Source organism: Mustelus asterias, chromosome 29 (assembly GCF_964213995.1).
Source record: "Mustelus asterias chromosome 29, sMusAst1.hap1.1, whole genome shotgun sequence".
Taxonomy (NCBI): Eukaryota; Metazoa; Chordata; class Chondrichthyes; order Carcharhiniformes; family Triakidae; genus Mustelus; species Mustelus asterias.
Window position 1 is genome coordinate 11,422,727 of NC_135829.1, and position 12,141 is coordinate 11,434,867.

The 12,141-nt window shown below is 47.5% G+C and overlaps 1 protein-coding gene across 50 annotated transcripts in view; it reads left to right on the forward strand.

Annotated features, from left to right (window-relative positions):
- Positions 1–12,141, forward strand: part of LOC144480519 (CUGBP Elav-like family member 4) — a 786,252-nt gene that overhangs the window by 400,682 nt on the left and 373,429 nt on the right. The window lies entirely within an intron of this gene.

Sequence of the window (12,141 nt, forward strand, 5' to 3'; positions counted from 1 at the left end):
AGTAAAGCTGCCTTTGAATATCAAACATTTATTGTAGTGTGCATAGTCTCAGGTTCCATGGAGACACTGAGACATTGAATAGAACCCAGTGTACCAATTGCCATTGGACAAAATATTGATTGGCCATTTAAAAAATCTTACATGGGAGGTGGGCATCATTGGCTGGGCTGGCATTTGCCCATCCCTAAATGCCCTTCAACTGAGTGGCTTACTAGGCCATGTTTTTTCTATTCATTCGTGGGTCATGGGCATCGCTGTTTGGCCAACCTTTATTGCCCATCCCTAGTTGCCCTTGGAAGGCAGTTGAGAGTCAACCACATTGAGGGCATTAAAGAGCATTTAAGACCCATGTTGTTGTGGGTCTGGAGTCACATGTAGGCCAGATTTGTTTCCCAAAAGACCATTAGTGAACCAAATGTTTTTTCTCTGACAATCAACAATGGTTTCACTGTCACCATTCGACTTTTAATTCTAGATTTTTTTTAAGAGTCCACATTTCTCCATCTGCCGTGGTGGGATTTGAATTCAGGTCCCCAGGTGCATTACGCTGGGTCTCTGGATTACTAGCCCAGTGAAAAAAACACTACACCTCCACCTCCCCCATTTGGAGCATTCATTTGAGATCCCTGTTCCAAACTCGTATTCTTAACCTAGTTATTTGAACTGGGTGAGAACGTTCAGGAAGAAGTTTAACAACACCAGGTTAAAGTCCAACAGGTTTATTTGGTAGCAAAAGCCACACAAGCTTTCGGAGCTCTAAGCCCCTTCTTCAGGTGAGCTCCGAAAGCTTGTGTGGCTTTTGCTACCAAATAAACCTGTTGGACTTTAACCTGGTGTTGTTAAACTTCTTACTGTGTTTACCCCAGTCCAACGCCGGCATCTCCACATCATGAGAACGTTCAGACAGGAATAGACCATTCCTGAGTTGAAAGTGTTGGCTCCAGAGTTGAGAGGGTTGGCTTATGAGGAGAGACTGAGTAGACTGGGGCTATACTCATTGAAATTCAGAAGAATACGGGGAAATCTTATCGAAACATATAAGATTATGAAGGGAATAGACAAGATAAAAAGCAGAGATGTTTTTTCCACTGGGAGGTGAAACCAGAACTTGGGAGCCTAAAAATAAGCGTGAGCAGATTTAGGACTGAATTGAGGAGGAACTTCTTCACACAAAGGGTCGTGAATCTGTGGAATTCCCTGTAGTTGAGGCTACCTCGTTGAATGTTTTTAAGGCAAGGATAGATAAATTTTTGAACAATAAAGGAATTAAGGGTTATGGTGAGCGGGCGGGTAAGTGGAGCTGAGTCCACGAAAAGATCAGCCATGATCTTATTGAATGGCGGAGCAGGCTCGAGGGGCCAGATGGCCTACTCCTGCTCCTAATTCTTATGTTCTTATTTACCCCACTCAAGTCTGTTCCGCCATTCAGTTAGCACATGGTAGACCTGTATCTTAACCCCTCCTTGCTACTGTTATGAAAATCTGTCAAACTCTGGCTAGTCCGTGCAACCGGTGTTCCAAATTTAACCCTTTCTAGACCCCATCTTATTCTGGAGAAACGCCTCCTCACCACTTATAAAGACCAATTTGACCTCCCTGAGATGGATATCCAAGATTGAACACAGTACTTGTGATGTCAAACCAGCACTTTATTCAGCTGGAGCAGTAACTTCATAGAATCCCTGCAGTGCAGAAGGAGGCCATTTGGCCCATCAGGTCTGCACTGACTCTCATACAGAGTATCTTACCCAAGTCCTCTCCCACACCCTGTTCATGTACCCCATGCATTTATGTCACAAATCCACCAAACCTGCACATCTTTGGACACTAAGGAGCAATTTAGCATGGCCAATCCACCTAAACTGCATATCTTTGGATACTAAGGGGCAATTTAGCATGACTAATCCACAAAACGTGCACATCTTTGGACACTAAGGGGCAATTTAGCATGGCCAATCTCCCTATCCTACACATCTTTCGACACTGGATGGCATGGCGGCACAGTGGTTAGCATTGCTGCCTCACAGTGCCAGAGACCCGGGTTCGTTCCCGGTTTGGGTGACTGCCTGAGTGGAGTTTGCATGTTCTCCCTGTGTCTGCATGAGTTTCCTCCGGGTGCTCTGATTTCCTCCCACAGTCCAAAGATGTGCGGGTTAGGTTGATTGGCAATGCTAAATTAATCCTAGTTTTGGGGGTATTGCAGGGTAAATATGTTGTGATACGGGGATAGGGTGGGATTGTTGTCGATGCAGGCTCGATGGGCCGAATGGCCTCCTTCTGTACTGTAGGGATTCTATAATTCAATGATGACTAAGGCAATTTAGCATGGCCAATTCATCTGGCCAAACATCTTTGGACACTAAGGGGCAATTTAGCATGGCCAATTCATCTGGCCAAACATCTTTGGACACTAAGGGGCAATTTAGCATGGCCAATCCACCAAACCAAACATTTTTGGACACTAAGGGGCAATTTAGCATGGCCAATCCACCTAACCTAAACATCTTTGGACACTAAGGGGCAAGTTAGCATGGCCAATCCACTGAACTAAATATCTTTGGACACTAAGGGGCAATTTAGCATGGCCAATCCACCTAGCCTACACATCATTGGACACTAAGGGGCAATTAACATGGCCAATTCAGCTAATTTGCACATCTTGGGACTGTGAAAGGAAACCGGAGCACCCAGAGGAAACCCAGGCAGAACATGCAAACTCCATCGTACCCGGGTCCCTGGCACTGTGAGGCAGCAGCGCGAACCACTGTGCCAGCACGCCTCCCATTTGCATTGCAGCCCCAGAGAATTCAGTCACCTAAATCACAGACAAAAATGGGGGTTTTCGAAGATCCCTTTTGCCAGTTTGCCCTCAGAGAGTGAGTGGGCCGTGTGTCCTCCTTCACACACTGTCATTTCTCCGAGGTTGCCCGGCAATAAGCTCTACCCTGGAGTCTGATTTTCCAAATTGCACTGTTTACGTGGCTTTATTGGGAGAGATTCAAAAATAAATTTGTGTGCTTCGCATCTCCATGGCAACCCTAGTTTGCGAGCAGATGCCCCTTGCAGGAAGCCACAGAGAACCATAGCAACAGATGAAAACTCTTACCCGTCCCTATGGCAACAATCATTGTTTAGTGGCTGGGCTTTGGACCAATCCCTCTAGTGTGAGATATAAAAGCACACAAAAGCCTAAGGGTTCAGGAAGGCGATGTACCTGAATAATGCTTATAGACAGAACACAACAAAAAATAAACATGAGGAAAAACCCAGCCTGCGTTTTGACAGGCTGTACATATTGAATTTCCAAATGTCTTGAAAGTCCGTCACAGCAGCGCAGACGATATTTTCTCTCCCCTGAATGGCGTCAATACACTGCCCTTAGAATTAGAAGCATCACTTTAAAAATTGGAAGAAATATTGCCTGGGAAATCTATTTGACTTGATTTATTATTGTCACATGTATTAGTATACAGTGAAAAGTATTGTTTCTTGCGCGCTATTCAGACAAAGCATACCGTTCATAGAGTGCATAGGGGAGAAGGAAAGGAAAGGATGCAGAATATAGTCTTGCAGTTTATTGTTGTCACATGTATTGGGATACAGTGAAAAGTATTGTTTCTTGCGCGCTACACAAAGTAGGGTGGCATGGTGGCACAGTGGTTAGCGCTGCTGCCTCACAGCGCCAGGGACCTGAGTTCGATTCCTGGCTTGGGTCACTGTCTGCGCGGAATCTGCATGTTCTCCCCGTGTCTGCATGGGTTTCCTCCGGGTGCTCCGGTTTCCTCCCACAGTCTGAAATCCGTGCTGATTCGGTGCATTGGCCGTGCTAAATTCTCCACTCAGTGTACCCGAACAGGCGCCGGAGTGTGGCGACTAGGGGATTTTCACAGTAACTTCATTGCAGTGTTAATGTAAGCTTACTTGTGACACCAATAAATAAACTTTGATTTGATTTATTATTGTCACATGTATTAGTATACAGTAAAAAGCATTTTTTTCCGCTTGCTATACAGACAAAGCATACCATTCATAGAGAAGGAAAAAAGAAAATGCAGATTGTAGTGTTACAGTCATAGCTAGGGTGTAGAGAAAGATCAACTTAATATAAGTTTGGTCCATTCAAAACTCTGACGGCAGCAGGGAAGAAGCTGTTCTTGAGTCGGCTGGTATGTGACCTCAGACTTTTGTATCTTTTTCCCAATGGAAGAAGGAGAAAGAGAGAATGTCCGGGGTGCGTGAGGTCCTTAATTATGCTGGCTGCTTTTCCGAGACAGCGGGAAGTGTGGATGGAGTCAATGGTTGGGAGAGTGGTTTGCGTGATGGACTGGGCTGCGTTCATGACCCGTTGTAATTTGTGACACTAATAAATAAACTTGAAGCATACCATTCATAGAGAAGGAAAGGCGAGGGTGCAGAATATAGCACTACAGTCATAGCTATGGTGAAAAGAAAGATCAACTTAATATATAATAGGACCATTCAAAAGCCTGATGGCAACAGGGAAAAAGTTGTTCTTGAATCAGTTGGCACGTGACCTCAGACCTTTGTATCTTTTTCCCGACAGAAGAAGGTTTGATTTGATTTGATTTATTATTGTCACATGTATTGGGATACAGTGAAAAGTATTGTTTCTTGCGCGCCATATAGACAAAGCATACCGTTCATAGAGTACATAAGGGAGAAGGAAAGGAGACAGTGCAGAATGTAGTGTTACAGTCATAGCTAGGGTGTAGAGAAAGATCAACTTAATGCGAGGTAGGTCCATTCAAAAGTCTGACAGCAGCAGGGAAGAAGCTGTTCTTGAGTCGGTTGGTATGTGACCTCAGACTTTAGTATCTTTTTCCCGACGGAGGAAGGTGGGAGAGAGAATGTCTGGGGTGCGTGGGGTCCTTGATTATGCTGGCTGCTTTTCATTTTAATTGTACTGTATAAATGTTTTATTTTTTCCCACACCCCCCCCCACTACCATCTTACCTTCATTCCTCCCCCACGCCCTCCCCCATCCCCTTCCTCCAACCCCCCCCCACCAGCCCCCTGCCCCCCCCTACACCACCACCTCAGTATATTTTGAGCATGAGTTTAAGAGGGAGCTGCAACATGGAATGCCCGTGTCATGGTAAATTTATCCGCTGTTTCACTGGCACCTGTGTGATTCCTGCAGCTGATTGAATCTGGTGGAATGGTGGAATTTCAATCTCTCGAGACATAGCACTGTCCAGTGTTTTGTTTAAATTGGACCAGTTTTATCGCTGGAGACAAGGAACGTTTTGCTCCACTTCTCCCCAACAATGCCCCATATGGCATAAGGCGGCACAGTGGTTAGCGCTGCTGGCCCACAGCTCCGGGGACCCGGGATCACTTTTGACGGGCACACTCGAACCCAAGACCTTCTGGACACTAAGGGGAAATTTAGCATGGCCAATCCACCTAACCTGTACATCCAAAGGGTTAGGCTGATTGGCCATGCTAAATTGACCCTAGTGTCAGGGGGATTAGCAGGGTAAAGTTTTTTTTAAAAGTTTATTTATTCCGGTAAATATGTGGGGTTATGGCAATAGGGCCAGAGTGGGACTGTGATCGATGTAGACTGGTTGGGCTGAATGGCCTCCTTCTGCATTGTAGGGATTCTAAGATTCTATTCTATGATCTTTGGAAACTAAGGGGCAATTTAGCAAGGCCAATCCACCTAAACTGCACATCTTTGGACACTAGGGGCAATTTAGCATGGCCAATCCATCTAATCTGCACACCCTTGGAGTGAGGGAGGAAACCGGAGCACCTGGAGGAAACCCACGCAGACACGGGGAGAACGTGCAGACACCACACAGACAGTCAAGTCTTCTTGAACCGCTGCACTTGTGTAGGTACACCCACAGGTGTGACCCACACAGACAGTGACCCAAGGCTGGAATTGAACCCACGTCCCTGACGCTGTGAGGCAGCAGTGCTAAACACTGTGCCATTCTAGATTCTATATTCAAATCACTGGTGGTAATGCTTTTCTGCTGCTGTGTCAAAGATCGTGGGAATGTTTTGTTGCAGTAACATCAGGTTGCATCTTTCCAGAAGTTCGATCAATTCACAGAAAGATCCAGTTGTGAGCTTCCCCAATGCCCTAAACTAGGGGAGCCAATGGCCTAGTGGTATTATCGCGAGACAATTAATCCAGAAACTCAGCTTATGTTCTGGGGACCCGGGTTCGAATCCCGCCATGGTGGAATTTGAATTCAATTTTAAAAATCTGGAATTAAGAATCTACTGATGACCATGAAACCATTGTCGGGAAAACCCATCTGGTTCACTAATGTCCTTTAGGGAAGGAAATCTGCCGTCCTTACCTAGTCTGGCCTACATGTGACTCCAGAGCCACAGCAATGTGGTTGACTCTCAACTGCCCTCAGGCAACTAGGGATGGGCAATAAATGCTGGCCCAGCCAGCGACACCCATGTCCCATGAATGAAAAAAAAAATAGTGGATACCGTGATCCAAGCACTCTCGGCATCCGGAATAGTTTCAGCTCTTGTGTATTCTGGCCCCTTGTGCTGCCTTTACAGAAACATTAGTCACTTCTTATAAGTGAAAGGGATCAATATAATGGAACGGGTTTTGTGGATTCAGTGTCGCACAGTAACGTGTCCCAGAACACCTCGCAGAGACTGAAGTTCAAGGAAACTGCAGATTTTCTTCGAGTTTACTTTTTAATCAGATTCACTCCACTGGCACTTACCTTGGCTGAGTGGTTTGGGTTGTGAATACTGCCTCACTTCAGGTCTACGTAGAATTCAATCGAACTCCCTCCGTGGGAGTCTAAACCCCACAGCGTGCAATTCTGTGTTCGCTTGGCTCAATTCGGAACCTGGGAAAGAAGGAGGCCATTCAGCCCCTCATGCTGCCTTCAGATAAGCCATGGCTCAACTGCATCTCAACTCTATTTCTCACCTGCCTGCCAAGCAGAAACCTATCGCCCCTCAGTTTTGAGCATATCAGCTGGGCCACAGCCCGACCACCCTTTTCTGGAAGCAAGTTCTAGATTCCATCTTCCATTATCTTCCTTGTTGTCACCGTTGATCATGATGGCAGCCATTTTTTAAACTCTCGGATTCAGAAAATTGTAGCTTCGTGCCACAGACTTGAGTGCATCTTTTAGGCTAAAGCCCTGGTGCGGAACTCGAAGGGGTGGTACGTGGGTGAGTCGGCGGCACAGTGGTTAGCACCGCTGCTTCACAGCACCAGGGACCCAGGTTCAATTCCGGCCTCAGGCCATTATCTGTGTGGAGTTTGCACATTCTCCTCGTGTCTGCGTGGGTTTCCTCCGGGTGCTCCGGTTTCCTCCCACAGTCCAAAGATGTGCGGGTTAGGTTGATTGGCCAGATTAAAAAAATTGCCCCTTAGAGTCCTGGGATGTGTAGGTTAGAGGGATTAGTGGGTAAAATATGTGGGGGTAGGGCCTGGGTGGGATTGTGGTCGGTGCAGACTCGATGGGCCGAATGGCCTCCTTCTGCACTGTAGGGTTTCTATGATTTCTATGATTCTCTCCGTGTCTGCATGGGTTTCCTCCGGGTGCTCCGGTTTCCTCCCACAGTCCAAAGATGTGCAGATTAGGTGGATTGGCCCCTTAGTGTCACAGTGATTGATTACCAAATGGACTCTACTTGATCAACCTCCCCCCACCCAGGGCAGGCTGATCCAACCTCCTCTGGCAGCTCATTCCATACATGCACCACCCTCTGTGTGAAAAGGTTACCCTTCAGGTCCCTTTTAAATCTTTCCCCTCTCACCTTGAACCTATGCCCTCTAGTTTTCAATTCCCCTCCCCTGGGAAAAAGACAATGGGTGGAATTTTACGGCCTTGCTCGTCCCGAAACCATAAAATCCCGCCCGAGGTCAACGGACCTTCCCATGCTCCGCCTCTTGCTTGCTCCGATTCCCGTGGCGAACGAGGGGCGGTAAAATTCCAGCCAATGTGTATTCATCCTACCTCGACTCCTCATGATTTTATACACCTCAATAAGGTCATCCCTCATTCTCCTACGTTCCAAGGAATAAAGCTTGGCCAACCTCTCTCTATAACTCAGGCCCACTAGTCCTGGCAACATCCTTGTAAATCTTCCCTGCGCTGAAATAATGCTGAATCCTGGAAGACGAACCTTCAATTCCCAGAGGCTACAGGGCAAGCCCAGAGTGTTGGCAACCCGTAAGTGCCTTAAAGACAAAAAGAGGTAGTTGGGGTGGCATGGTGGCACAGCAGTTAGCATTGCTGCCTCACAGCACCAGGGACCCGGGTTCAATTCCGGCCTCTGGTCACTGCCTGTGCGGAGTTTGCACGTTCTCCTCGTGTCTGTGTGGATTTCCTCCGTGTGCTCCGGTTTCATAATAACGTAAGAACTAGGAGCAGGAGTAGGCCATCTGGCCCCTCGAGCCTACTCCGCCATTCAATAAGATCGCGGCCGATCTTTTCGTGGACTCAGCTCCACTTACCCGCCCGCTGACCATCACACATAATTCCTTAATTTCCTCCCACAGTCCGAAAGATGTGTGGCTTAGGTTGATTGGCCATGCTAAATTGTCCCTTAGCGTCAGAGGGATTAGTCGGGTGAACACGTGGGGTTACGGGGATTGTGGTCGGTGCAGGCTCGATGGGCCGAATGGCCTCGTTGTGCACTGTAGGGATTCTATAGACTGTATATATTTCTATATTTAGGGGTAACACGGTGACACAGTGGTTAGCACTGCTGCCTCACAGCGCCAGGGACCCAGGTTCAATCCCGTCTTCGGTCACTGTCTGTGTGGAGTTTGCGCGTCCTCCTCGTGTCTGCGTGGGTTTCCGCCGGGTGCTCCAGTTTCCTCCCGCAGATGTGCGGGTTAGGTGGATTGGCCAAGCTAAATTGCTCCTTAGTGTCAGGAGAACCAGCTGGGATAAATGCATGGGATTACGGGGATAGGGCCTGGCTGGGATTGTAGTCAGTGCAGACTCGATGGGCCGAATGGCCTGCTTCTGCACAGTGGGGATTCTATAGACTGAAAGGTTGAGTGTTGGGGGGGGGATAGCTGGGGCTTCAGAGTCTGGGCAGCCGTGAAAATCGGGAAGGCGCAAGAGGCCAGGCTGACAAAAGGACATCTTTAAAAAAGAAAGTTCAATTTGGCAATACGTGAGATGGACGGGTAATGAGGAGAAAAGGATGGAGGGACGCTGAAGCCAGTTTCCTTCAGTGTCTCATTCTGCGGTATGTTATGAAGAGAATTGTAGAATCAATGATTGAAACAAGTCACTTGCATGTAAATAGAGGATGGAAATGAAGAGTCATATAATAATATACAAAGAACCGACCTGCCAATCAAACGACCCTCAGGCACTTCTGTTCTCTGCTTTCCGAATCCATTAGCATATATTAGCATATATCTTTTTTAGTGTGCAATTTCATAAGGGCTGTACTGTCAGTTGGGGCCTAGTTCAGGTCTGCTGAGCTCTGGGTGGTAGTGCTGCTCTTTCTACTGTGCTCTGAAATGAACTCGTGCAAATAAGCCTCCTGTCGTTCGTATTTATCTTTGGGCTGCATCAGCCCTCAGCGTACTGGAGATGTGTGGGGGTTGGGGGGAGAAAAATTAATTGTGAACGGCACTTTCATTTCTGGCAGTCTTCTCCAGTCTGAGGAAGGCCGGGGTGAAGGCTTTCCTCCCACAGTCCGGAAGGGGCGACACGTTGGCACAGTGGTTAGCGCTGCTGCCTCACAGCGCCAGGGACCCCGGGTTCAATTCCGGTCTCGGGTCACTGTCTGTGCGGAGTCTGCACCATTCTCCCCGTGTTTCCTCCGGATGCTCTGGTTTCCTCCCACAGTCCGTCCAAAGATGTGGTGGATTGGCCGTGCTAAATTGCCCCTTAGTGTCAGGGGGATTGGCAAGGGTGAATGCATGGGGTTATGGGGATAGGGCCTGGGTGGGATTGTGGTCAGTGCAGATTCGATGGGCCGAATGGCCTCCTTCTGCACTGTAAGGATTCGATGATTCTATGATTCTATGAAAGGTATGCTGGTTAGGTGAATTGGCCGTGCTAAATCCTCCCTCGGTGTACTCGAACAGGTGCCAGAGTGTGGCAACTAGGGGATTTTCACAGTAACCTCATTGCAGTGTCAATGTAAACCTCCTTGTGACACTAATAAATAAACATAAACTTTAAGTCTGGCGATATCTGTAGTTGGAACAATCCTGATAGAAGTCTACAAGATTATGAGAGGCATGGGCAGAGTGGATAGTCAGAAGCTTTTTCCCAGGGTGGAAGAGTCAATTACTGGGGGGCACAGGTTTAAGATGTGAAGGGCGAGGTTTAAAGGAGATGTACGAGGCAAGGTTTTTACGCAGAGGGTGGTGGGTGCCGGGAACTCGCTGCCGGGGGAGGTAGTGGAAGCAGATACGATAGTGACTTTTAAGGGGCGTCTTGACAAATACATGAATAGGGTGGAAATAGAGGGATATGGTCCCTGGAAGGGGAGGGGGTTTTAGTTCAGATGGGCAGCATGGTCGATGCAGGCTTGGAGGGCCGAAGGGCCTGTTCCTGTGCTGTAATTTTCTCTGTTCTTTGTTCTTTCACTGCCAGGAGTGGTACACCGCTCACTCGCTAACCCCCAATTCAAATTATTGTTCTTCAGGGGAGTCATCCTGGGCGGCACGGTGGCATATGGGGGAGGCGATGGCCTAATGGTATTATCGCTGGTGTATTAATCTAGAAACTTAGCTAATGTTCTGGGGACTCGGGTTCGAATCCCACCACGGCAGATGGTGGAATTTGAATTCAATAACAAAATATCTGGAATTAAGAATCTACTGATGACCGTGAAACCATTGTCGATTGTCAGAAAAATCCATCTGGTTCACTGTTGTCCTTTAGGGAAGGAAATCTGCCATCCTTACCCGGTCTGGCCTACATGTGACTCCAGAGCCACAGCAATGTGGTTGACTCTCAACTGCCCTCGGGCAACTAGGGATGGGCAACAAATGCTGGCCCAGCCAGCGACGCCCATGTCCCATGGATGAATTTTTAAAAAATGTTAGCACTGCTGCCTCACAGCGCCAGAGACTTGTGTACAATTCTGGCCTCAGGTGACTGTGTGGAATTTGCACATTCTCCCTGTGTCTGCGTGGGTTTCCTCCGGGTGCTCCGGTTTCCTCCCACAGTCCAAAGATGTGCAGGTTAGGTGGATTGGCCATGCTAAATTGCCCCTTCGTAAACAAAGATGTGCAGGTTAGGTTAATTGGTCATGCTAAATTGTCCCTTAGTGTCCAAAGATGTGCGGGTTAGGTGGATTGGCCATTCTAAGTTAGCTCTTAGTGTCCAAAGATGTGCGGATTAGGTGGATTGGCCATGCTAAATTGCCCTTTAGTAACCAAAGATGTGCAGGTTAGGTTAACTGGTCATGCTAAATTAACCCTTTGTGTCCAAAGATGTGCAGGTTAGGGGGATTGGCCATTCTACATTAGCCCTTAGTGTCCAAAGATGTACGGGTTAGGTGGATTGGCCATTCTAAATTAGCCCTTAGTGTCCAAAGATGTGCGCATTAGGTGGATCAGCCATGCTAAATTGCCCCTTAGTGTCAGGGAGATTAGGAGGGTAAATATGTCGGGTTACGGGGATAGGGGCTGGATGTGATTATTGTCAGTGTAGGCTCAGCGGGCCAAATGGTCTCCTTCTGCACTGTAGGGATTCTATGAGTATCTCCTCCTGCCCCCTCTCTTCCTCCTCCAACCCCCTGCACCTCCAACCTTTTTAGAATTAATAGTCTAAAACGTTCAAAGAAAGGAAAGAGTGCCCGTTTTCTTTTAATTCTCCACGGATTCTTCTCCTGAGGTTGTAAAAAGTCGCTATATAAATGCAAGACTTTCTTTAACTCTTTACGGGCATGGGACTTACTCGATCGGTGCAAATCCATAACCTGGTAGGTGGTGATTTGAGCCATGTGCTGTCTGTTTGATCAACAGAAACAGGAATCGATAAAAGTGAGAGGGTGGATGGTTTGGAAAAGAAGTTGAAGTTAATTTGTTGTGCTTGCACTGAAGGAAGTATTCCTTCCACTTCTACCTGGATTACAGCGGCGGCATCTTTCAATTAGTGGAAATGAATCCTTTCCCGGTCCGGCTGACAGGCGCCT